Below are 27,231 nucleotides of genomic sequence, written 5' to 3'. Positions count from 1 at the left end.
AGTGGAATGGACTCCCTCGGAAGGTGGTGGACTTCATTGGAAGTTATTAAGCAGAGGTTGGATGGCCACCTGTAGTGGACGCTTTAGATGAGATTCCTGCATTACAGGGGGTTGGACTAGATGATCCTCAGGGTCCCTTCCAGCTCTATGATTCTATGACTCTCCTTTGCTTGTGTTGAGTCCCATATATGGGTGGTGCTTGGCGCAGATGAACAGCAGCTAGAAACCTATAGGTGGACCTCTCTCTTGACTTTCCACACCTGTCCTACATCTAAATATTGTACCACACAGTCCTCGCGGTTCTCAAGTGGATGGAGGCTGTCGTTTAATGGGAGAGATCCATCTGGCTCAGTGTTTCACCCTTAGCAAAGAGTCCACCCCTCCAACACACAGGTCCTGCTCCTTCGGATACCAGAATAAAATAGAAGAAACAAAGCAATACTGAAGCCTGGTGTTCTAAACTGCCTCCCTCCTTCTAATAACGACTATTGTCTCTCTCTGTTTCCCCCCCATTCCCTCTGCGCCAAGCATAATCAATTTTCTGTATAAGTTAAAGTCAACACATCTGTTACGTTAGTCTTCCCTGACGCCCTACTCCCTCCTTCCCTCCCTCCCCACCCCTCCCATCTGTTCTGCCTGCAGCTTCCCCGTATAGCTTTGTTGTTGGGGTGTGTGTGTATGTGTGTGTGTATGTCTGTGGACGAGAGAGAGAGACTCCCTCTCTCTCTCTCTCTTCCTAGCTGATGGACTCTCTCGTTGCTGATCTCTCCTTACCTGGATGCCTGTCCTCAGTGGGTTGATCCGCTCGGCTTGCCAGAACATTTGGTCTGCTTAATCCCCCTCTGACGCCCACATTTGAGGGGCCAAGAGGCAAAAGGAGAAGAAGGGAAGGGGGAAAAAATGACCGGGGAGCAAATAAACAAATGAGTAGCAGCTCTGGAATGAAACATTGACTAATTCTGGTAAGAAATGTTCCTTCTTTTCTTTTCCTTTTAATTCCTGGGTGCATTTGGCCCTACTTTTCTTTGGAAGTCCAGCTATAGAGCAGCAGTAAAGGATTCATCCGAAGAGCAAAGGCAGGGAACAGGAAGGATGGCGGAAAGGGGAGGAGGGGAGAAGGGAGATTGCAAAGTCCCCAGAGCTTGTCAAGGGTTCGTTCGGGTGGGGAAGGTTCATCGGTGCCCCCAGCTCATATTTGGCATGAGGATGTGTGGGTTATGTCTTAAAAGAGCTCTTGAGTGTACCTGGACTACCAGAAGGGTTGCGGATGGGTGTGTTGCTTGGTTATTCCCCCTCCCCCAACACACAGGACGTCTGGGTATCATTTGGAGACCAGCACTAGGCTTCAAAAGATGTTACATTGCAATCTGGTGCGTTTTGCTAGCCGCGAACTGGTGGTTTCTAGCAAATGTCCTGTTCCAGATTGGCCTTGGGGGCAGGTCAGAAGTAAATATCAGTTCAGAAGCAGAGGTGGGGAAATCCATTAAAAAATTGAATGCAATAAACTTTTTATTATGCTAGTGAATTTATATTTTGCGTATAGTTGATATCTCTGGATCAAAATTTAAGAGACAGAGGAAAAAAGTACCAGGGGAGTGAGGGGTGAAAATGACCATGTGGGAACATAAATTGAATGGAACTTTTAACAAAATGAACCCCCCCCCGACCCTAAATTATACACACCAGAAGTGCTTGAATGGACATTTTGAATAATGATAATTTCCCAACCTACACCCCGGAGATGAGAGCAGGGATATTGAAAGGAACAAATATTTTGCCATCCCCATAAAAATAAAATGCAGTTGCATCAGAAAGGAACTTGATTTATTTTTATTTATTTATTTTAAATCTGCAAAGTCTGCTCATGTTGAGTTGGCAATGGTATGTTCCTAATGAGAGCACTGCTAGGTTTGTGCCAAACGTAAAGCTGTAGCTCCTTGGCTTGGCTCCAAGAACCTCAGCCGGCAGTTCCTGACACTCTCCTGTTACCCGATGACATGGATTTACTGGTGTGGGGTACAATCCATCTGCAATGATGACCTTTGGTCATAACACATGGACCTTGCCCACCTTGCATTTGGGGCTTTGCTTCTTCTTATGGATAGTATGCAAAACTAGCACAAGTGGGATGGGTAAGGAATAGGAATTCCCCACCTCAGTAACTGTTCTGTGATAGAGATGTGGGAGAAATGTGAACTAGTTCTCATTTAAGGCAAACATACATAATTCTCACTTTCAAAATCCAGATACGAACCGACACACAGCCATCTTCGGAAATTTGCACCTCTCCGAATTTTGCTCTGCCATTCTCTAGCCAAGAAATGTGTACAAAAATGCATATGTCAGGGTAGAGTGTGCATATAAATGCACATATTAGTGAAAACAACATATAAAAAGGCATTTTATTAGAGGGAAATGGCTTTGGAGAAATGTGTGTGCCAGGTTAAATCGCAATAAAATGTGTCTATTAGGAGAAATTCGCACTAAAAGGATGGTGAATTTTCATAAGGATTTAAAAATACATATAAATATCCACTACCTGCTGTGGAGAATTGAGCTTAAGATTGGAAAAAATGAGAAACTGAGAGAAACTGAAATGGACAGAGTCACCCATTTGCTATTCTGAGATCAAAGTCCACTGTATGCTTATTGTTGTAAAGCACACCTCCCTTGATGGTTTGATATACAGGAGGAGGAAAATGTGCGAATGTAGCTTTCAGTTTGCAACGCTCGTTCCGTGTGCCCCTTTTCTTGCATCCCTACAGGCTTGTACTACGGTTACATTAAACCTTAATGTGAGGCTTCACTTCTACCAAGCAGCTGGGGTTTGCTAATCCTTTGAGTGGTTGCTGCGAATGGGGTTCTCTGGCTAATAGTCTTTGCATTTGTGCTGGCAAGAATTTAAAGGGGCCAGACCTTTGAGTCCAATATAAGATGCAGGAAGGAGGGCAAGGGAAGAACTTGAGATGAGGTAAGCCATTGCATTATTTTGGTTCAGAGGCAATGACATATGTGCATCTTAAAATGCTTTGCTCAATGGATCATTAAGAATCATAAGGATTCATGTGCCCAAGAAACAAAGGCATCTAAGAAAAAGCATGATGCCTGCATCTAAACTGGTAAAGTTGAATGAGGGTGGTGTTTTTTCTTCTTTGGTTGGTCCAAAGTTGATCATGAGCAAAGTCTGGATAATTTTATTTCCCCCAGTAATTCTTGTTTCATTTCTGCCTGTTTTACTGTACATCAGCCCTGTGGATAGGTCCATAAAATTACTAGCCCCCAAAACCTTACTAGTGCTCCTGATCATACATAAGACTATGTGGCCTTTGAAGGGGGGAAATTGGGAAAACACAATTTATAAAAAAGGGTGCTAGAACAGATTTTTGCTTGTCACATATGACCAGGTTAGTGCCTAATTTTCAGGCTTGTTAAGATCTGCTGATATGGTGGATTTGGTTAATTAGTTGATTCATTTGCTCAAACTACAAATATTAGCTACCTGTTTCATAAACATACCAGCATTCTGAAAGTGCTGCTGATTCAGTGTTTTGATTTTATTATCTTATCACCCGTGAAGCCATGAATAACATCAGATACAAGTAACTCCAGATACAGTACGTGTGATTCTAAATTATTCATTCTGGCTTATTACTAATGGCTGATTCACCTGCAGGTATAACATATCAAGGTTGCTAAAAGTCGGGAAAGTGAGATATTCTTGTAAGAAAGTAAACAAGGCACTGTGATCTAAATTAGAAGTGTATAAAATCACAGGAGATTTACTTGTACAAAAGGCATAATATTTAATACTGTTGGACATATTCCACTCAAATGTATGCGATATAGGGGGTTTGGGTGTGCATCTAACAATAGTTAGAAGCAGTTAAGGCTGCAAGCCTATATCCACTTACCTGAGAGTAAGCCCCATGGAACCCAGCAGAACTTAGCTTTGAGTAAACATGTACTGGATATCACTGGCAGAATCTTCTTCTGTGTTGGTGTTAAGTCTGGGGTATTTGATGCTGTCAGTCTGAATACAGTCTGAGAAATACTCTAAATTCTGTAGGTGAAATTTGCTGATTAGGATGAGTGAATCTGTCTGCTTCATTTTCTAATTTTTCCAACCACCATGCCACATTTCTGCATGAGTTTGATTTTTTTTTTAAAAAAAGGTTTTTCAGTATTAATCAGGAGTTTAGTAAGCTTTTTTTTCTTGTTATGTGTATACCAAGAGAAATGTATGCAAAATGTTTGCATGCTATTTCCCATACTATAATGCAATTGTGCCTTACTTTCATTCACATATGCATTTTTTTTTGCACAACTTCTCCTAAATCACACCTTTTTGTACACATTGATTAGGTTGGAGAACTGTATTGAAAAATTCAGAGAAGTGTTAAGTTTTAAAAGATGGCCGTGTTCAGTTTTCATAGTGCTTTGAGAAGTGCAAATTAAGCAGGTTCATATTTAATTACAAACCAACCCAATTTCCTCTCTCATCCCTTTGCTGAATAATCTGGGAAAGGATGTGTTGATGAAATTCTAATCAATGCTCACAGTGTGATGCAGAAACCTTTGTGTTACACAAAACTCCTCTATGTTAGAAGTGTGTGTGTGTGTGTGTGTGTGTGTGTGTGTGTGTGTGTAAAAGATGTAAACTATAAACATTTGTCTTCAGGTAGTTTCTGTTTTAAGATGAGATGAAGGAAGTATTTACAAATGTACAACAGCATGGTTAGTACAATGCGAGTCTCATTGAGTTCAGTGGGACTTACTTCCGATACAGTTGGCTCTAAGTGCTACTTAAAACATTGCTTTTCTTTGTCTCTATGGTACATTTTAAACTGGCCCTGTTTAAAAATGGGTGATACAATATTGCTGCATCATGGGATACGGTTCCATGACGCAGTGCATTTCAACACGCAAGGGTTTTAAGAGGGAAGGTGAAAGATTAAGCCAGTTCTTATGTGCCTCTCAGCTAGGGATGTGAATCTGTCAGTTTTGCTTTCTCTTAAATTTTTCATTCTCCCAATGAATGTTCTCCACATTCCTGCACCCCTTTGCAATTTTTTAAAATAAAAAGTCCTCATGAAAATTTGCCAGCACTTTCGTGTGTGCTTCTCCTAAGATACATATATTTTGTAAACAATTTTGTCTGCCATACACATTTTTGGAAGCAGTTTTCCTTGATATAATGCATTTGTGTGTGCTATTTTCACAAATGCAGGCATTTTTTTTGCACGCTCTATCTAATATATACACATTTCAGTGCAAATTATTTTGGTTGGAGGACTGCATTGCAAAATCCAGAACTATGTCCACATTTCAGGAGTTAGCTCCTTTTCCATTTGTGAATTGATTCGGGGAGTGCAAATTTAGTAGATTCACGATAAAATACAACTCAAACTGAAATTCTTCACCACTTAGCGCGCACACACTATGCATTCATTTCACACACTGCCCCCCCAAAATATCTGGGGTGAGGGCAAAGGGGCTCCCAGGTTAAACTCTGCCCCCTGAAGGTGGAGTTGGGCTGTGGCGAGGTGAATTTCAGAAACACAGCAGCTCTGATGGCCATACCAAAATGTTTTTAAAGCTTATAAGCTCTACCCTTTCCTGAAAGTAAAAAGACCCCCCCCCCCATGTTAAGTGCTTTAAGCATGGCAGGTCCTAGCTGAGCAAAAAGCCCTTCTCTGCATTTGTAGCTGCCTCATTAAAGATTGAGCTGGCTGGTGGAAACATTGACTGGCTTCTCTGCTGTGACGTTGTCAAGAGGAAAAACCTGCCAGCTTGCAGCTTCATCGTTTTATCCCAGTCTGTTTTATATCCCTGCCCCATGCCGTATCCCTCCTCCCTGTGAAATGAAGGCGCCTCCCCCCCCCATTCCACTGTGCCTATCAACACATGCTTCTCTCCCACCCTTTCTCCTGGGACTGGATGCCTCAGCTGGTCCTGCTTAATAGCCAAAAACTGCCTCCCAGTGTGTGTGTGGGGGGGGGTGAAGGCAGAGCATCATCTGACCCTCAGAACTTCTTCGCGATGCCGCTGTTGACAGTGATCTTGCCAGAGAGTTGCCTTTGGGAGAGGGGCAGGTTGTCAATTTTGGTTTCCCCTAGTTTCTCATTTTTCCTGTCTTCAGTTCATCAAATTCTTTATCAGTTGGTGCTTTAAAAAAAATGATGATGATGATGATGATGATGATGGTAATAATAATAATATCCTCCTGAAAATTTGCCAGTGATTTAGTGCATGTTTTTCCATATTATATGGAATTTCCCCCCAAATACATATTTTTGCAAGCAATTTTCCCTAATATAACACATGCTGTATGCTATTTTCATTAACAGATGCATTTTAAAGCACACTTCCCCCTTGTAGATGCACATTTTGTACATATTATTTGGTTGGAGAATTGCACTGCAAATTCAGAGAAGTGTGGATTTCAAAGGAGAGTTATGTTTTGGTATTGGTTTGAGATGTGCAGATTTTGCTAGGTTTGCCTTAAAAGGTGAACCAAGCGAATTTCTCCCCTATCCCTAAAAGCTCCCCTATCCCCCACCGGCAGCTCATGTAAAGCCTTTTGCAGCTTTGTTGCTAGCAGGAAAAATCCACCCCATGAGACTCTTTATTGCAGGGTCTGGGTTTCATGCCCCACCTTGGGCAAAAAGATTTCTGCATTGCAGGGGACTGGACTAGATGTCTCTTGGGGTCTCTTCCAACTCTACAATTCTATGATTCTATGAATGTTTTGAACCAAACAGTGGCATCTAGTGCCTGTTGGACTTGCTAGGGGAGGAAGCAGGGAGCCCACCAGTAGGTGGAGCCAGAGCCAATGAGAGTCAAGCCAACTAATTCTAGTTTTGTCTAGATCCTCCTCCTTCTCCCTGCTGTGTTCTACAGAGGCGACACTGAGGCTAATGAGGAGGAAGAAGTCGGCAGGCAGTTCCACCTCCTGGACTGGTTGTAAGGAAGAAGTCAATCAGGCTGACTGAGGGCAGACTGAGTTTAGTGGGGCAGTGCCCCACTTTTGTCTTAGTGCAGCCTTTCTCAACCTGTGGGTCCCCAGATGTTGTTGGACTACAACTCCCATCACCCCTAGCTAGCAAGGTCAGAGCTCAGGGATGATGGGAGTTGTAGTCCAACAACATCTGGGGACCCACAGGTTGAGACCTGCTGGTCTTAGTGGATCACCTGCAGCGGAACCAAATGTATAAATGCCGAATTATCAAGCTTTGGTTCGTTGATAGCAACCGTGCACCAGTAGAAAAAACACTGGCTTTGCCCTCATACATCTATTTGGGTTTCAGCTCACTCTGCTTCCTGCCCACGAGTCACCTCTGCAGCCAATTCCTTTTTTATGAGAAGAACAGGCCGTGCTATTTGGATGAAATGTGTGAGCCCAGGATCCAGCCTCAGTCCTCCCCGGGGGAGAAATGACAAGCCAGTTTTTAATGTGGCATGAGCTGGTCTTGGCTTTGCAGAGAAACAATTACTTTAAAAGAGACAAGCAAATCACACTAATGAGATTTTAAAAAAAGAAATATTAAAGCACTCTTTCAAATCCTTGTTTTTCATTCTTATTGAACTTCTGGATTACAGCCACCAAGACTATTTTTCCCCACCCCAGCAACAGTAAGTGCTAGAATCCATATTGAGATGAACCAATATGCTAAGTATACTGCAGAGGAGGGTTGCAAAAAGCTCCACCCTCTGATCTCTGCAGATCAAGCCGTTGTTACGGCTATAAAAGTTGAGTGGCTGGTCCCATTTGGCAACCCTAGACCCCAATGTCTTTAGTGCCCCCATCTGTCAGCATTTCCCCAGGAATATGTGCAAGGATGCCAATGTAGTGCAGTGGTTAGAGTGTCAGACTAGGACCTGGGAGACCAGGATTTGAATCCCCACTCAGCCAGAAAGCTTACTGGGTGATCCTGGGCCTGCCGTGGTCTCTCAGTCTAACCTACCACACCATGTTGTGAGGATGAAATGGTGGAGATCGTGTATGGCATTTTGAGGAAAAGTGGAAGCAAAATGTCATAATTAAGAGTAGGGGGGCAGAGCTGTGTGTGTTGCACCTTTCCGAAACATCCTTATAGGCCCCAGTCCCACACGCTCCACACCCAACCTTTCAACATAAAGCAGGAATGTCTGAATAGGGCTCCTAAATGCATTCAGCCAAACAAACTTAGATTCAAACTGAGCATGCAGAGATTCTGACCCTGGGAAGGTTAAGGAGTGTTCACATGCTAGCTTCAATGAGTGTAGCATGTGTAGGTACATCTGTGTACAGAAATAGCTGCGCTGTACATACATACAGTTATTCATATGTAATGTTCAATGAGTGTACAGTCTGTGTGCCCAAGTATATCATAGCTGAGCTGTATAAACAGAGTCTTTTGCACAAACACTTGCACGTGTGTAGAGATAGCTTGGATCCACCATAGGACACTGGAAAATATTTGCATGCCTGAGCAGCACTTGCCCCACTAAGCAAACCTAGCAGCCTGCTTTTGCCATGTATTAATGAATTATATATACAGAGTGCTTTGGTTTGAAAACAAACCCCTCCTACCAGCAGCTTGCATTATAAAATACAAAGTCTTTTATATATATAGGAAGCTGCTTTATGCCGAGGGAGACCATTGGTTCATTTAGCTCTGCATCATCTGCACTGACTGACAGAGGCTCTCCAAAGTGTCAGACAAGGAGCTCTCCCAACTGTACCTGGAGATGCCAGGGATTCAACCTGGAACCTTCTGCATGCAAGGCAGGTGCCCTACCACTGGCCTACAGCCCTTCCTATCACTTGAGTGATGTCTTAGTGAGGCTCTTGCAGATTGTGGCTGTGGTGCTGAGGCCCACTTGCTGGTTTATTAAGCTAGGCTTGTCTATGTGTGTGTGTGTGTGTGTGTGTGTGTGTGTGTGTGTATGCGTGCGTGCTGGGGTAGTTTAGGGCTGGGGTGGTGAAACATTGAGAATGAGAAGGTCTGTGTGTGTGTGTGTGTGTGTGAGAGAGAGAGAGAGAGAGAGAGAGAGAGAGAGAGTTACTCTGTAACACAGGAACTCCTGCTTTGCTGTTTGAAAGCAGGGATTGTCTGCAGAATCTTGTTAGGTCTGTCAGCAACAGATGGCCTCAGTTCCCAACTGGTGGAAGGGATATTTCTGCCAAAGAAAAGTTGCCGAAGTGGTGGCACAGAACAGTAGTGAAAAGGGACAAAGGCTTCACGGCATCTCAAGCCTCATGCCAAGAAAAGTACGTTGACATTCTAGCCACATTCATTTGAAGCTCTATGATATCACTTCAAATAGCCATGGCTACCTGCAAAGAATTCTGGGGGCTCTAGTTAGCTAAGGGTGCTGAGAATTGTCAAGAGGACCCCCTAGAGCTCCAATTCTCAAAGCAGTCTAACAGCCAATCCCCCTTCACAAGAAACTTAATCTGGGGGTTTGTGGGGAAGGATCTTCCACTAAGGAAGTGTGCTGGTCCCGAGGGTTAACCATGAGGTGAGCTCTGAGTCCAGTCCGAGGTCGAGGGTGCAGTAGGGAGACAGTCTGTCAAAGCTGAAGCTGGGTCAAAGGCAGGGAGTCGGGTGAGGTCAGGAGCTCCGGCAGAGAAGCAAGGCAGGTTGCAGGCAGGAACTGGCTACCAACAACGTTGCTCCTGCAACCTGGGACTGGGGCTGTCTGGCTTTTATCTGCCCCGAGGCATAGGGTGGCCCCAGTCCACAGGTGACTTGCCTCTCCTGGCCTGGAGGCGAGCACTCCTCCTGCTGGAACTTAGTTCCCTCCGCCTCTCTGCCCTGAGCCTCTGCAGCTCAGGCTCTCCTGGCTGGAGGGTTACCAGACCCAGAGGCAACCTCAGCTTCCCCTGATGGGGCTGAGAGTGGAGCACCTGCAGGCAATGGTTCCTCCATCACCTCAGGAGCCAGAGCAGACTCAGCTGGTGCCTGCACCTGAGGATCCAGCACAGGTGGGGACCCTTCAGGCTCAAGACCCAGCCCCGGCTCAGCTGGTTCTGTGCAGGCTGGGATTCCTCAGGTTCAGCCTCCGAGTCCAAATCCCAGGCCATCACAGGAAGCCTTTCTGAACCTGGTGTGTTCCCAAGGTTCTGGACTACAACTCCCATCATCTCCAGCCAGCCCAAGAAGCTAGCAAGGAACTCACTCTCCAGGGTTTCTCATGGAAGTCCTACCTGGAAATGCTGGGGACTGAACTTCATGCAAATGACATCCACTCTGTACAATATTATGGCCACATATAGTATACCTCCTGCTGAGTGACTCCTGCAGCCCCGGTTGTAGTCCAAAATATCTGAAGGGCAGGCTGTCATTTCCAAAATGCCCTTCAAAAGCAGCCTGGCAGAGAGCACACTGAAGCCGTCTAAGCTGCTATGAGCTGAGCATTATCCCTCCTCACCTCCAGACACTCCCCACACAGCTGTGTTTCCCACCTTGAAACTGAAAAGCACCAACTGTTTCATCTAGCTATTGCCAGCAGTAGTTATTTGCATAGATCCCCCCCCCAGTTTTTACTAATTATGTTTATTGTAAATGTTTTCTGCACTCCCATTGTTTCTGTAAGTTGCTTTGAGTCATTTATGTGAGTAAAGTGACTAGTTAATAGCAACAGCAGCAGCAGCAACAACAAGAAATTGGAGTGCCTGTATGTCAAAATTCATTTTTTTGCAGTTTTTATGTTATTAAAAGCAGCTGAAAACAATTTGCAGTCACAGGAATAAGATGGGTCCTAAAAATATACATCTTAAGTGTCAAAAACCAGGGGTAAAGAGCTGTCAACTGCCTCTAGACATGTACAAGTGCTTGAGTGAAAGAGTGTTCACTATGTGATTTGTACAGCTATTGTGTACAGAGACTATACACCCGTTAAACATTATACATGAATAATTGCACAAGTATAAACTATTTGTGTACACAGGTGCAGAGACTGTGCAGTCATTGAATGTAATGTGGGAACATGTTCCATGAACAGATTTCTAACACCATGGTTGTGGTTTAATGTTTCTTTTTTAAATTAGAAGGAGCTTATGAAAGTGGATGGATTAAGAAAGACCCCTCCTTTTGTCCTTTTTATAAAGCAGAGTGTAGCATTATTTGTACATGGAGAAATTCAGTGGAGCTTCAAACACCCTTTCCCCTATCTTGATAGACCTGCCCATTTAGACCGCATGTTCAGGAGCAAGAATGGTGGATATGAAGCAGGGAATGGAGTGGAGTCAATGTGGTGCCCTCTATATGCTGTTGGATTCCATCTCCCCATCAGCCCCAGCCAGCATGGCAAATGATCAGGGATGATGGGGATAGTAGTCCAACAGAATCTGTGCACCTTGTTGGCTCTAGGTGTTGTTGAACTTTCATCAGCCCTAGCCAGCACGGTCAACAGTTAGTGATGACGGAGTTGAAGTTCAGCAGTCATGATCCACAGGGATGTCCAGAATTGAGAAAGACTGGTGGTTCATAAAGTTCCTGGTCAGAAGTTCCTGGTTCCCCAGTCAGACAGAAGGGTGAGGTAGGACAAGTCAAAAGGTAGTACCTTGGAGAGCAACTTAGATGTGAATTCAGGACCATGGACAGTGCTTTTGCAGTTGAATTCAAACAGACATGTAATCTCAACAAGATTCTGGAGTAACAGGATGAGTTTTATAGCACTGCAAGGTAGTCATTAACTGGAGGCCCTCATCGACAAGTTAAAGGGCTGGTGCTTTCTTCTGCCACTGATGGTTCAGTGGGATTCCCAGCTGTGCAATTCTCTCCCCAGGGCTTTCTTGATCTCCTGAGGAGTCTGTGGACCAGCATCTCCCTGGAGTTTAGGTGAGGAGATGCAGGCTCCAACGTCTATGGCTCCCCATGAGACAGACCAGGGAGTATATCTATCTCTTCTCTGAGACTGTTATTGAAGGACTCTGCCTTTGAGGATTCAGGGGAATCAGGGCTTAGTAGGTGGGCTTTGGTACCCACCAACCCACACCAGACAACACATTCAGGAGTCATCCTATGCTTGAATATACTTTCAAGCAAATTTAGGGTGGGGGATGGTTCTTTAAAGTGTGAGCAGGAAATCTTCTTCAGCCCGAGGGACACCGTTCCTCAAGGGACACCTTCCAGGGATGACATGGCCCGAAACAAAAGCAGGTGGAGTCTGTGCCAAAAGTGGGTGGAGAAGCAGATAAGACTGTTGTCAGAGGTTTCTACACACATTCTTCCCTCCATCTTCTATCAAGGCAAGCAAGAGGTATTCTCACAGTTCAATGTTGTATTCAAGCCAGGGAAGAGCAGTTGAGGAGGGTGTGTGGCAGGGCCCGTGAGAGAGGGCAGGACTGGGGTGCAGGCATGGTCTATGGAGAGTCCTGAATGCCAGATAGAGTCCCTGATGGGGGGCTGTATCTAGGCCCCAGTACCCAGCTCCTTCCAAGCTGCATCCATTTCTCCCATAACCTCCAACATTTCTCAAAAAATGAAAATAGGGATGTCCTATTCAATAATAATAATAATAATAATAATAATAATAATAATAATAATAATAATAATTTTCTTATTTATACCCCACCCATCTGACTGGGTTGCCCTAGCCAGTCAGATATAAAAAAAATAACAAAACATATATAAAAAGATAACAACATATATAAAAAGATAACAAAACATCAAACATTAATAAACCTCTATACAGTGGTACCTCAGGTTACATACACTTCAGGTTACAGACGCTTCAGGTTACAGACTCCGCTAACCCAGAAATAGTACCTCGGGTTAAGAACTTTGCTTCAGGATGAGAACAGAAATCGTGCGGTGGCAGCGGGAGGCCCCATTAGCTAAAGTGGTGCTTCAGGTTAAGAACAGTTTCAGGTTAAGAACGGACCTCCGGAATGAATTGAGTATGTAACCAAAGGTACCACTGTACAGGGCTGCCTTCAGATGTCTTCTAAAGGTTGTATAGTTACTTATCTCCTTGGCTTGGGGGTCTCATAACTCCACACCCTCCAACATTTCTCCGATGAAAATAGGGATGTCCTAAGAAAAAGGATCCAGGATCAAATCAGAAACCGGGAAGGCTTCTGTAAATCTGGGACTGTCCTTGGAAAACAGGGACACTGGGCATGTCTGTTCTCCTTACTCTGCCCAGCTGGAGCCTGCCAGGAAGGAGTTGGGGAAAGGGATGTGTGGGGAAGGCAGTTACGGCTGGATCCTGTTTTGCAGACGTGAGACTGTTCGAGAGGCAGGACTGTGGTCCAGGTTGCAGCCGGCTAACCCTAGCCAGGCCTGATTCATCCTCCTGCAGTTCTCCCCCACCCCCACCCTGCCCCACCCCCACCTGCCAAGTCCAGGATGAAAAATCCTTTCAATATTTAAACAGTACCACGGAACAAAAAGCACCAGCTGGCTTCCACTGTGTAGGCAGAGAAAAACGAGGGTGGGGGAGAGGAAGAGGGGGGAGGCTTTTCTTATGCATTTCACTAATGAGGCTCTTCCCTGAGGTAGCCAGGCTGGCGTGCTTTCATCCATGCAATCTTCTTGGAGGACGTGAGGGCGATCCTGGCTTGTCAGCCACTCCCTTCACTCAGGAGGGTCTCAGGAACCCCATTAGAGATGCTGGCTTGTTTTCAGAGCAGCCTTCCAGGTGTAAATCTAACTTTCAGCACTTCAGAATTCTGGGATATTGCTATGCTAAGCTGCAGGCCTGATAAATCAAGATGGATGCAAGGGATCTCTTCCCTCCCAGCCAACCTGAGCTTTGGTGGTTCCATTCTTTTCCAAAAAGCAAACCAAAAACACCCTAAACATGACCCAAAAGGACATGGGAAGATCCTTGATTGCAGTGCACTGCAGAGCTGCCTGCCCGAAAAACAACCTTGGAAGCCTGCATGTAGAAATGTAGTCTATCAGGGGGAATGCTACACAAAGCTTTCCCCATCCCCCATGATATGTTTGCTTCCTGTATACAGACTTATAAGTACCTTGGAACATAAAGCAATATTTTGCATTAAATCGTTCTTTGAGGTTTTACTTGTTTGGTCACACTTTCTGCTTTTTTTTTTTTTTTGCACCCCTAGCTAGCTTTGAGGCTGATTCTTGGGTGGCCTCCCTTTCATCTCTGAACGCAGCAGAACATAATGTTCTGCTTTAGCATTGTGTGTGGATGGGGGCAGGCTAAGAGCCTGTTAGAAAGGTGCTTGATTGAAAAAGGAGAGGAAACCAGCTTGAAAGAGGACTTTGAGGCACACTGGGATTTGGGAACTGATGCGCTAAACTGACTCAGGGGTTTCTACAGAAATGATGGCAGAAAGAAACAGCCACTTCCCACCCTCTCTTCCTCCATCCTTCCTTCCTTGGCTACTAGCCGCAATGGCTGTATTCTCTGTCCAAGTGTTCTGGACGCCAGACTCAGAGCACATTGTAGTCATCCAGTCTCAAGGTAACCAATGCATGAACTACCTGTGCTGTTTGGTAGTGAGGAAGTGAGTGATGTCATGCAGTGAACATTACATTCTTTTTCACTGTTCCAGCCACCCAGGATGCTTCATTCTATTCCCCTTCCCATTTTCCACCCCTCAAAAGGCATTCAGCACTCTGTGGCCATGGAGCATACGCAGAATGTATTGTGCTTTTTTTAGGTTGTGGGAGGGGGGGAGGAGTTGTGCCATTACAGTTCTCCCTAAAAAACTTCTCTTTTTTGAGTATTTCTGCAAGCCCCTGTGGCTCTCTGAGCCTGCTAATACCCACTCCTCATTTCTCAGTGACTCTGTTTGGTCTATAACCCTGTCAGTACTCACTACTCGAGTTTGTTGTTAGGAGTGATACTGAGGTGTGTGTGGGGGAATTAATTAGCAGCTTTTGTAATTAATTCCTGTGCTTGCTTTTGTGTTAATTAACTGCAGTCTGTCCAAAAGAAAAAGATGTTACTAATGTGGCGGGGGGCAGCTCTGAGTTGAAGTGGATGTGTCTAAATTGCACTGGCTTCTTCTTCTTTTTAATCAAAATAATTTCGGCGTAAATTTCAGGCAATGCCTGGAAGGGGTTCCTCTTCCTTCTGCAACGGTGTTTTTTGTTTTAAAATTGAGCATTCAATATCTTGACAGCATTGCAGAAGGAAGGCCCACCAGTTTGGGGGAAGGGGAAGGCATGGTTGTGTAGAGACATTGTTAGATTCTGCTGGTTGATGACCCCTAAGCTAGAAGCAAGCAAATATCTATCAAAGCGGGAGAGTGCTCTTGTGCTGGCCAGTTTCCCATTGGGGCATCTGGTTAGCCATTGTGATAACAAGATGCTAGACTAGTTGACTCTGCTTTGGCCTTATCCAGAAGGCAGACTCTTTGTCTGTTCTTACGAGGGTGGCGTGAAGTTACTTTTCCAGCACACTGCAGCCTCCCTGCCTGCCCACAGTTCCTGATTTGAAACTGGACCCATATGGGGAGTTACTTCACAACGGCCTGTGTAGTTTTTAACCACAATTTAAAATACAACAGAACAATGCAACATTTGTCCCCTCCGGATGTTGCCAGACTACAACTCCCATCAGCCCCAGGCAGCATAGCCAATGGCCAGGGAGTTGTAGTTCGGCAGCATCTGGAGGGACGAAGGTTTCAAGGTAAAGTCTCGTCAAATGAAATTGCGGGCGGGATTTGAGATGGAGGCGGTGGAAGGAAAAGGATAAAATAATTGTAACAGATTAACTTTTTTATAATAGATAAAAGATTTAATACAGTAGGGAAGAGTAAAACACAGTGCAGGCGAGGGTGGGAAGTCAACTTACGAAACATTGTGAAAATGTTTGGAAAATGTTTTATATATGTGTGTATATATATATATAGGTAAAGGGACCCCTGATTGTTAAGTCCGGTCGTGGAATGCGGTGCTCATCTCACTTTACTGGCCGAGGGAGCCGGCGTACAGCTTCCGGGTCATGTGACCAGCATGACTAAGCCACTTCTGGCAAACCAGAGCACTGCACGAAAACACCATTTACCTTCCTGCCGGAGCGGTACCTATTTATCTACTTGCATTTGATGTGCTTTCGAACTGCTAGGTTGGCAGGAACTGAGACCGAAAAATGAGAGCTCACCCCCTTGCGGGGATTCAAACCGCTGACCTTCTGATTGGCAAGCCCTAAGCTCTGTGATTTAGACCACAGCGCCACTCGCGTCCTGTATGTATATAGTGTGTATATATATATATGGTAAAGTCTCATGGCATCTAACACCAGGGTAATAGTGAGATGGGTTGTTTGGTGATAGTAACGCCCCTTATTGTAGATGTGGGGGGGGGGGCTATCCTCTTGAAACAAAGGAAGGGAGCTGATTTTCCCTCCTTGCTAAAGACTTTTCCTGACCTTAAACCACTTGGTGTCAGGCGTCAGGGAATCTGACCCCCCTCCCCCACAGTAGGATGCCAGGAACAGATAAACAAGGAAGCTATTACCAAGTTCTTTTATTCAATATTCACAGAGAGAGGCTTAAAAATGCAGCCTCTTGGAGTAATGGTGTTGCTCTGAGTAATCTCCACCCCCCTTCTTCTCTCAATTGTCAACAGCACCACCCAGATTACAGAGGCCGCTTAGGGCCATTTGTCTCCGAGCCCTTTGCTCTCCTACTTTCAATGCCTGCTGGGTTCTGGGAGAAGTGGGTGGGTTTGCAATGCTTTCTAGTGATAATGTGTCAGTCAGCTGCTCTGGCTGGCTCTGCTTCACCCCCCTTCATCTCCCATTATTTCTTAACTCTGCTCTTCATCTACCTCTGAGCCGTGACCTTCCTTGAACCACTGTTTTAAATCTATACTGTCTTCCTTTTCTCTGGAAGGTTCAGGAGGGGGAGGTGGTTTCCACCATTCTTCCTCTGTCCAGTCCCTGACATTTAGCACCCTCCCACTCTTTGGAAGTCCTTCAGCAGCACAGGTGACTGAGCCACAGCTCAGTCAACCCTCTGCAAATTCTCTGTTCTCATGAAACAGAGACTGGGAGGAACACAGAAGACTTGCTAGTGATGGATGATTGCCTATGTCCCAGGCCTGGGCCCAGCTGCCCCCTTGAGTGGGGGATTCCTTGAGCACTAGAACAAGGAGCGGATTTAAGCAGAAGTATAGTTAAAGCTATGGTTTTCCCAGTAGTGATGTATGGAAGTGAGAGCTGGACCATAAAGAAGGCTGATCGCTGAAGAACTTATGCTTTTGAATTATGGTGCTGGAGGAGACTCTTGAGAGTCCCATGGACTGCAAGAAGATCAAACCTCTCCATTCTGAAGGAAATCAGCCTTGAGTACTCACTGGAAGGACAGATCCTGAAGCTGAGGCTCCAATACTTTGGCCACCTCACGAGAAGAGAAGACCTCCTGGAAAAGACCCTGATGTTGGGAAAGATGGAGGGCACAAGGAGAAGGGGACGACAGAGGACGAGATGGTTGGACAGTGTTCTTGAAGCTACCAGCATGAGTTTGACCAAACTGCAGGAGGCAGTGGAAGACAGGAGTGCCTGGTGTGCTCTGGTCCATGGGGTCACGAAGAGTCGAACACGACTAAATTACTAAACAACAACAACAAACCATTTGACTGGATCATTGCAGGAACGAACATGATTAGTTCTGCATGGCTTTCCCAAGAGCCTGGTGTAGCACAGTGGCTGAGAGTGAGTGAGCTGGGAAGTTCCTGGTTTGAATTCCACTACAGTCACAAGCCCACTGGGTGGCAAAGGCCACCATCTCTGAGCCGAGCAGTGTAAGGATTGGTGGTGGAATCTCCTTCCTTGGATGGTCATCTGTCTGTGGGGACAGAGGCTGCCGCTTGAGTCAAATTGCATCACTTTGCCTCATGCAAGCGCCAACCTTTGGATTCCACCCACTGTGGACAGTGGGTGAAGTGCTTTGTCCCTCTGGAAGTATGCCCACAAATGCTACCCAGGGGGACAGAATGAAGCACTTGGTGGCTGCAGTCCTTTCTATATAGACTTAATTGAGTGCAATTAATATAGAACTCAGTAAGACTTTCATCTGAGTGGACACACATAAAACTGCTCATTTAAGTAGTTGCTTCTCATGGGTCTTAAATAGGCTTCAATACCTTACATATCAAAATACCACCACCTGCTTATGGAGAATTTAGGATTAAAAAAATAATGCAGCAACTCCTAATTAGTAGAAAGTCCATCCTCAATATAGGAGAAATTCACATGAGCCCAAATGGCTCTTTTAAATAAAATAAGTGTTGATTTTTTAGTCTCTTTGCTTCCACCCATTCACCGCCATAGATAGATGTAGGCAGAAGTTTCAGATCCATTCCAGCCTTTTTATTCTGCCTATGTCTCTCTGGCTCTGTCTGCTTCGCTCTCTTCCCTTCCACATGGGTTGTGGCTGCTGAAGGAGCCAGGTTGCTGCTCCATATAACATTAGAGTGTGCCTGAGCATACCTAACACATCCTGTGCACACACCTATGGGAAATTGTCAAAAATTGTCAAAAAGCCACTCAGAGTGGCTGGGGAAACCCAGCAAGATGGGCGGGGTATAAATAAATTTATTATTATTATTATTATTATTATTATTATTATTATTATTATTATTATTATTATAAAAATGCATATATTATGCAAAAGAAGATGTGCATATTAGGGAAAATTCACATGAAGATGCTGATGAATGTTCCCGAGGCCTTTCAAATAACACTCCCCACCCCTGCAAATTGATATGGAAAGGTGGAGAACTGAACATAAAACAGGAAAAATAAGAGACCAAAAGAAACTGAAAATGACAGACCCATTCATCCCTATTGTGATTTGGGCTAGATTGGGAGCCTTGGGAAGGTTAAGGCCTCTTTCCCAGTGCTCCCAAACCACTGTCCCCATGCTGGGTTTTTTAATATAAAAAAACACAAATTTTGTTCTGTACCCTACCCTGGACTCTGTATTGCTTATACTGCATTTTAAACAAATTCATAAAGTTGTGTGATGTAATTGTTTCTGGACTGTACCAGTTCAGATTGTTGGGTGTGGGATGGATAAAGCTGTACTGGAGATTTCCCCAGAGTGAAAAAGACAAAGTGACTTCCTGTGCATATAAATCTAGCACGTCAGGAAGAAGGTTTTCAGGCTAGCCGCCTCTCTCTGGCATGTTATTTTTGTATGTTTGCACAGGGAAAGAAGTGCTTCCCCTTCTGGAAGGCCGTATTTCCAAGGGAAAGCATTTTTTTGTCTTCCCATTGCCCACTGTGGATTAACTCACTCCTCTCCATATGGCTTTGCATTATGGCCTGTAAATACTGGATCAAGAGAAAGGAAGCGCAATCTCGACACAACCTATTCTCCAAGGAGTCATAGAGGAGGTCACTCGGGGATTCGGTTTCTGCCTCTTAATACCATTTGTGCTTAGAGTCTAAAATAGGAACCATCTGATCTCGCACTTCAAGGAGAGAACTGGTCTCCTTTGTTTCAGCTGTGTTTCATGTAGAATATTACAGGGCAGGTACATTTCTAGATACCTTCAGCTTCTTTGAAAGAGGTGACCCTTCTGAATAAACCAAAAGCTACTCCATGTGTTGGGTGGAAGGGATGGGAAGGTGTCTTCTCCCAATATTTTTCCTGTAAAAATAATTCTAATTTTATTTATAAATCCATGACATCACAACATGATTCAATACATAGTTATACAAAAGGACTTTAACATGAGGCCCTTCTTCGTGTGCCTCCTCCTCAAAATGTCTGGAGGGTGACAACATGAGAAGGGGCCTTCTCTACAGTGGCTCCCCATCTGTGGAATGCTCTCCCCAGGGAAGTTCGCCTGGCACCCTCATTATACACCTTTAGGCACCAGGCAAAAACATTCCTTTTTAACCAGGCCTTTGGATGATCTGATTCTCATCCTATGCCCTTTTAAAATGTGTTTTTTTTTTCGGAGGGGGGCTATTGGTTTGTTTTTGTTTTTATTATGTATTTTGTGATTTTATATCTTGATTTTATTCTGTGAACCATCCTGAGACCCCCAGGTATAGGGCGGTATATAAATTAAATAAATAACAATAATGACCATAACACTATAGTGCACAACAATTCACTACATGTTAAAAGAGAGGATTCACAGACACACTAAATGCATCTGTTTGGAAACAACCATCAGCAGGGGCAGCCCATTCTGTTTTGCTGCCTGAGGCAAAATAGGAATTGCCCCCCATCCACTGCCATGACTGCCACTGCCGCAGCACTCCAGCTCTCATTGAACTGGGCAGGAGCTGGTGTGTTTCACAAAGCGTTGCCACTCAGCAAGTGGGGAGCCAAGCAGCAACACCGTGCATGGGAACACCCCAGCTCTTGCCAAACTTGGCAGGAGCCAGTGTGCTCCTCAAAGTATTGCCACTCGGCTTCTGTGTTGGGGTGGGCTGGGGTGGGGAAGATGAACAGCAATGCCACACATTGGAACACCTCCCTCGTGGTGGTGGAAGTGATGGGAAGGGCAGAGTGCTGCCTCTTGCTCTATTGCCATCTGAGACCAGTGTTTGACTCCACCTGATGGGTGGGTAGTCTCTGACCTTAGCCAGGGAGGTGTTGTTGGTTGTTTCAGGGGTGGGGGTGGCTAGCTACTGATGTCATCAGCTTTAGGTATACAGTGGTACCTCGGGTTAAGAACTTAATTCGTTATGGAGGTCCATTCTTAACCTGAAACCGTTCTTAACCACTTTAGTTAATGGGGTCTCCTGCTGCCGCCGCACTGCTGTGTAATTTCTGCTCTCATCCTGAAGCAAAGTTCTTGACCCGAGGTACTATTTCTGGGTTAGTGGAGTCTGTAACCTGAAGCGTCTGTAACCTGAAGTGTCTGTAACCCGAGGTACTTTGGGATGTATATTGGCCTGTTGTTGATAAACCTTATTTCCCCTGATGCTTAATTGTTAATTGCTGAACTGTTAGTAATGCCACGATCTTTTAATCATTACCATGTAATATGGTTACCAGGCTAGTCTATTTAGTCTTTTTAAACTTTGAGTCCAAAGGTAGCTATGGAAAATACAGCATATGACTAGACATACTCTGACTATGGAGAGAAATAGAAATTCAGGGAGGCAAGATGGGAAAGGCGGGAGGAAGAGAGGGGGAGGAGGGAAGCGCTTTGTCATGGAGAAAGGTAACCCTCAGCCCCTTCTCTTTGCCAAATGCCCAAGACAGAGGGCCATCTTACCCATAGGCGCTAGGGGTGCAGGGCACCTGGGTGCCAGGCTCTCAGGGGCACCAGGCTGAGAGTCTAGGGCCCAAGAGTTGAGTCCGGGGAAGAGCCCACCTATTGGTCAGAGCACCACAGTGGGCTCTTATGCTGTGGGCGGCTCTGTGTCGTGAGTTCGGGGGCAACTGAGCAAGCGAGATGCTGAGGCAGCCAGCTGGCTCCGCCTTCCTGCCCGCCTGGGACTGGGCAACTGGGAGGGGGGGCGCCGGGCTGATCTTTGCACTCCAGCACCGCATATGCTTAAGACAGCCCTGCCAAGACATCATGTCAGCATTGAGATGAGCGTGAGACGGACAGCTGTCTGTCTGTAACTGGACAGGCAGGGGCTGGGTGGGCTGGTGGGCTAGAAGGATAAGCTGTGCCATGCTTAGAAAGAATGGGGTCCAAGTGGTTTGCCATTTGACTCATGCTTTCTAGACACGGGTCTAAGCATTTCCCCCTTGCCCTGCTCCTTTCTGAAGGAAAACTTGCTCTTTAGCTCTAAATCAGAGCAAATGTCAATCCAGAGAAAATGAAGGAGTGGTTTTCTGTGGGGGAAAGCAGTGGGACAAGAGGAAGTGTGGATAAGCCCAGGGAAAAAAGACAGCAGGAGTCAGGCAAATGCATGGGTTTACTCCAGCGGAAGAATGAACCACCTGATTGGTGAGCCGAGCCAACTTTTTCTCTCTCCATGACATCATACTGCAGGGAACCCCCTCACTGCGGATTCTCAGGCACGGACTCTCGTCTGACAATCCATAAGAGTAGAGATGGAATGAAGCAGGCAGAAAGGCAGGGAATTAAGGGGCTCAGATCCTCATGTTGCTGAGAGACTGTCAGAGTGGGAAGACAGATTTTTCACTCTCCTGCAAAATGGTTGTGTTGCATTCGCTGGGCACTTGTTTAAGCCTGTCAATGATGGACAGTCTCTCTCAACCTGGTGCCCTCCAGATGTTTTGGACTAGGAGCCCCATCAGCCCCAGCCAGCATGGCTGCGCTAAATTCTGTGACTAAATTTTACCTAATATGTTTTAGCTATAATGTTTAGATTCATGGTTCATCAGCGTCTATGGCTGGAACCTTGCTTTTGACAAAATTGCTGATACTCTTTCTCTGTTTTTAGATTGTCAGAGTAGTGGGAATATGTGAATGGACTATAATTCAGTTCCAAGGCTACATTCCTCAGAACCAGCCTTGCAAACAGGTCCAGAAGTCTGTTGCTCACAAAAATTGCGAATAGCCCTCTCCACTTGCTAGCAAATGCTGAAAAGCAAATGATTCAGGAGGAGGCGAGATTGTTTTTGGTAGTTCTCCTTCCCCACTCCAGCCCCTACTAGCACCACCTGAAATGAACTCCAGAAAGTTGAGGTCTCTGGAGAACAAGGTGGGAGGTGGTGTGGGCAGCTGCAGGTGGAAATAACAAAAAACCACCAGCCTTCACTAAAAGCCCTGCTGTGAGTGCAAGAATACCAGCTGGATCCTACCCATTGGACATAATGAAAAATTAAACAGCACAATGGAAAAAGAAAAATTCAGTAAAACCAAAGAGCAAGTCTGCTGTAGGGGGTGGGAGGAAAGAAACCACACAATGCATGAAGGCCCAAGATAGATCTATCCATTATTTTGTGACTTAAGGCTGCAGTCGTATATGCACTTTATCTGGTAGTAAGCTGCGGACAGATTTATGTCTTACTGTGTTTTGTAGTACAGTAAGCATGCAACTTACACACATTTAACTTGTGCAAATTCAGCATCATACACATGACAATTTTGACAGAAAAAATTAAAAGGGGATGGGGTTCTGGGGAAAATGACTTTGGCAATCCCACCCGCAATTTAATCCAATGTGTTTTGACTATACACAATTTGGCTTTAGGCACAATCCCTGGAATGTAACCCCTGCATAAGCCATGAGCTTAATATGTTCTACACATAATTCTATGAATTGGACTCAACCCTCAGAAATTTTGGGAAATGGATGAAATGGGGACCATTGGGGTGTGTGTGTGTGTGTGTGTGTGTGTGTGTACATGGGAAAGGGAGAGATATGTGATATGTTTGTGTGAACTATTTGCTGAATGGGGTTGTGACTTTGCCCCTGACATTTTTTCTCCTGCAAGCCAGAGCTTTCAAATAACAACTGCACAATTTCCCCAGCATTCTGGCTTTGAAATAAGGCTACAGATTTTTCTTCCAGTAAGACCAATGGGATCTGTTCGCATCGCCTGTTGCAGGAACATTCTGCTAACTTATTGTTGGCCATAATGCTGTTAGTCAATCTTTTCAAGTATTCACACTTCTAAAATGTCAGACTTAAAAATACCACAATTCCTTAAAAATCAGACAAAAACTTCTGCTACTCTTTTCTAATCACAAACAAACAACCTCCTCCTCCACCACCCAACCAGCTCTTACTTTTCTGCAAAAAGCTGTTCTTAAAAATAAAATAAAAATTAAAGTGATGTGGAATATGAACTTCTTGAAATAATCATTGGGGGAGGGATAGGAAAGTAATTACATTCTAAGAATCCCCTTTATATGCAAAGAACCCCCTTACTCATATGGCTCAGGATTCCTGAAGTATTAGACATACATGCAATTGAAGGACACCTGTCACTATATTAAATTGAATTATGACATCGTTCATTGGATTACACTGTTTCGGAGAGGAAATGTTAGGTATCTATGGAGGTAATTTTAGTACAGATTGGTTTAAGAGGCTCAAATCTAACAGTGGGCTGAACGGTTCTAATCACCTATATGGGAATATGAATTCAAAATAATAATAAAAATAGGTAAAGGACCCCTGGATGGTTAAGTCCAGTCAAAGGCAACTATGGGGTTGTGACACTCATCTCACTTTCAGGCCGGGGAGCCGGTATGTGTTCACAGACAGCTTTCTGGGTCATGTGGCCGGCATGACTAAATTGCTTCTGGCACAACGGAATGGCGTGATGGAAGCCAGAGCGCACGGAAACACTGTTTACTTTCCTGTCACAGTAGTACCTATTGATCTACTTGCACTGGCGTGCTTTCGAACTGCTAGGTTGGCAAGAGCTGGGACAGAGCAATGGGAGCTCACCCCGTGGCGGGGATTTGAACTGCTGACCTTCTGATCTGCAAACCCAAGAGGTTCAGTGGTTTAAACCACAGTGCCACCCGCTGCCCTATAAGAAGGGAAGCTCTAGATGCCTATGGGAAGCTCACCAGCAGCACCTGAGTGCAGCAACACTCTCCCTCGCTGTGAGTCCCAGCAACTGATATTCAGAGGCATCCTGCTTTTGACAGTGGAGGTGGAGCATAGCCTCATCCTCCATGAGTTTGCCTAATTCTCTTCTAAGCATTCAGCTTCATCTGAAAGCCCTGGGTTCTATGGGAGATGCAATGCTCAGCTGAGATTCAAACTGAACATTATGGGGCAGTATCCCTGGAGTATTAGGGTTTTATTTTTACTTGAAATCTATGGGAAGGGGCATGCTTCTGTTCCCACCTCCCACCTCTTCAAATCTTTTTCTATTTTCTTTGAATAAAATGTAGATATCCAGGTTTGTGACCTCTCTTTCCCGCCGCTTCATTGTTGTTCTACAATACTTTGATGCCTGAAACACATTAAGAGCTATTAAAGGGGAACTGGTTATTATAGCACATTCATTGAACAAATATAGGTGAGCCTAGTCCTGCACAACAGCACTGATCATGCGATCAGCAGTATAACAACATAATTAACAGCTGCAGGTATGCAGCTTAATGGAGAACATGGGTGATCATAATTAGTTTTTGCTTACTTGTGATTGATGGGTCATGCTAATATATGTTGATTTCCTAAAATGCCATACCCTTCACTAAATGAACTTGGTATTCTTTTTATTTGTTGTCAACCTTTTGGGGCTGTAGGTGCATATTTGAACCAGAGAAACTGTCAAGGGCATCACACTCTGAAACCAATCATAGCCCACAAACATAGCTATGCTATTGGCTATAATAGATTGATTCTTTCAGGTCTTCTTTTTTTTGGGGGGGGGGGGCGGGTTGCTGTGGAAGAGAGATCCCTGTGGTCTCAAGGGAAGGCATCTGGCCTTGGAGAACTTTTAATTTTTGAGGATAGAGGCAAATATTTTAGACCATCCCCCCCCCCTGGATACTCCCACTGCATTCATGAAAGTGAGGGATCACCTTCAGTCAGTAGAAAGCTGTTTCTAGATAGGCTGTTTGTATGTACAAAAATGTTGCTGTTAACTTGCACTATATAGTACTAATATTCTCTCCCCCCCCCCCCGCCCCAACCCCACAAAGTCTGATAAGTAAAACGACAAAAAATTTCATGGGGAACAACCAGTAGCTGGCAATGACCTATAATGTCAGCACTAACGTATCATGATAAATGTTCAATAAATAGGCGATGTTGCATAACCTCCACACATGTTTTGTGTGAATGTATCAGAGTGCATGCTCAGTAAACAACTCCTGGAATCTACAAGAATATTTGAATTGTGGGTGCAGTTCCATAAACTTGGGGGAAGGGTTGCTCTTTAAATGTGTTTTAAAACCCAAATTTGCATTACATGTTTTCAGTACCATTTAGTATGGATTGTCAATAATTATGAAGGCTCCGCCTCCCCCAGAAAGTGCTTTCTTTCTCTGTAACCCCACCCCTTGCACGATGGTAGCGATGGAGGTAGGAGAGCGAGAGGAAAATTTCAGCACCTAGGACTGTATCTGATAGGCAAGCAGCTTGCTTGTAGCTTTAAAAGTTTTTGTTAAGACAAATTACTCCTTCTCAGCTGTGATCACTTGTCCTTCAAGAAAACAGATTACCGTACTGCAACAATAGCATAAAATACCTCATTATACTTGTCATACTCCCCGTCCCCCACACACACATACAAGAAAAATGATCAACAAACACAGGTTCTTCTAGCTACAGACTGGCATTTCAGGCAAAATAATCTCTGCAGTGATATTTTTGGTAGCAAAATGGCTCCTTTAAATAATTCATGGACTTGGTTTGCTAATATATTCCAGCAGGATTTGAGCTCTGCCTCTCTTTTCACTCCCTTGCTTGCCTACCTTGCCAAAGATGCATCTTCTTTGACCTTCTGCCAACCTGTAATTTGAACCAAGGGAGTATGTGACTCTAGCTGCGGGAGAGCTAACACAGAGTCTTAAAAAGCAACTTGGTGATACTATAGTGATAAATGGAGCGATGGCCTACCTTGTTTTCCCATTTCTCTAGGCATGCAAGTACCAGTCCACTGTCCATGGTGCTGAAATTTGCCTCTTGGAATCAGCCCGTGTTATCACAATGACCTTCAAATGCCTTTCGGCTCCTCCAAACTGTATCACGCAGCTACTAACATAGGATCTTATAGCACAGATAGCTCACTTAATAAACCCTATGGAGAGTTCTTATAAGTGGCAATATCACATCCATCAGACACATTACTTGCCTTCTTCTACTGTTATTTAAGTACTGCTGGAGTAATCTGAGGTTTATTTTCATTTTCGCTCTTCAGCCTGACAGCAGCCACAGAAAACTCTCTTAGCCAATATTCAAAGCATCATCTTGCAAGTGCAAAATCTATCCCCTATGACTGGGTTTTAGCAACCTACTCAGGAAGTTGCTGCCCCTGAATATTACCCCATATAACATATCTGTCTCCAATATAGGCTGTGAAGGGTTCTCTGCTATTGGGTCAATAATCCAAGAGTCGCCGTCTGATTGCACCCAGCAGTCAAGCTCTGTGCAGCTATTTCTGGGAATGATGATCAATAGATGCAATTTAGTTACCCTTTAAATAAATAAATAAATAAATAAAATAAATAAATAAATAAATAAATAAATAAATAAATAAATAAATAATACATAAGATAAGATAATTCCAAGATAGAAAAGAGAACAAGAAACAAACAAAATAACTATTGGGCATTGTCGGCCAATTGGTGTTAAAGAAAGATAGAACATTCTTTATGTACGCAACAACTGCAGCAAGAATACTCATCGCAAAGTATTGGAAGACACAAGACTTGCCTACATTTATAGCAGTACGGTGCC

General features: G+C 44.5%; 1 protein-coding gene across 1 annotated transcript in view; it reads left to right on the top strand.

Annotated features, from left to right (window-relative positions):
* The first annotated feature begins 646 nt into the window (after positions 1 to 646).
* Positions 647 to 27,231, top strand: part of SV2B (synaptic vesicle glycoprotein 2B) — a 75,070-nt gene continuing 48,485 nt past the window's right edge. The window contains exon 1 of the mRNA XM_083713139.1: positions 647 to 962. The gene's annotated coding sequence lies outside the window, so the exon portion shown is untranslated. The remainder of the gene's footprint in view (positions 963 to 27,231) is intronic.

This window comes from Podarcis gaigeae (genome assembly GCF_964106915.1).
Source record: "Podarcis gaigeae genome assembly, chromosome: 14".
NCBI classification, from domain to species: Eukaryota; Metazoa; Chordata; class Lepidosauria; order Squamata; family Lacertidae; genus Podarcis; species Podarcis gaigeae.
This window is presented reverse-complemented; position numbering and strand designations above follow the sequence as displayed.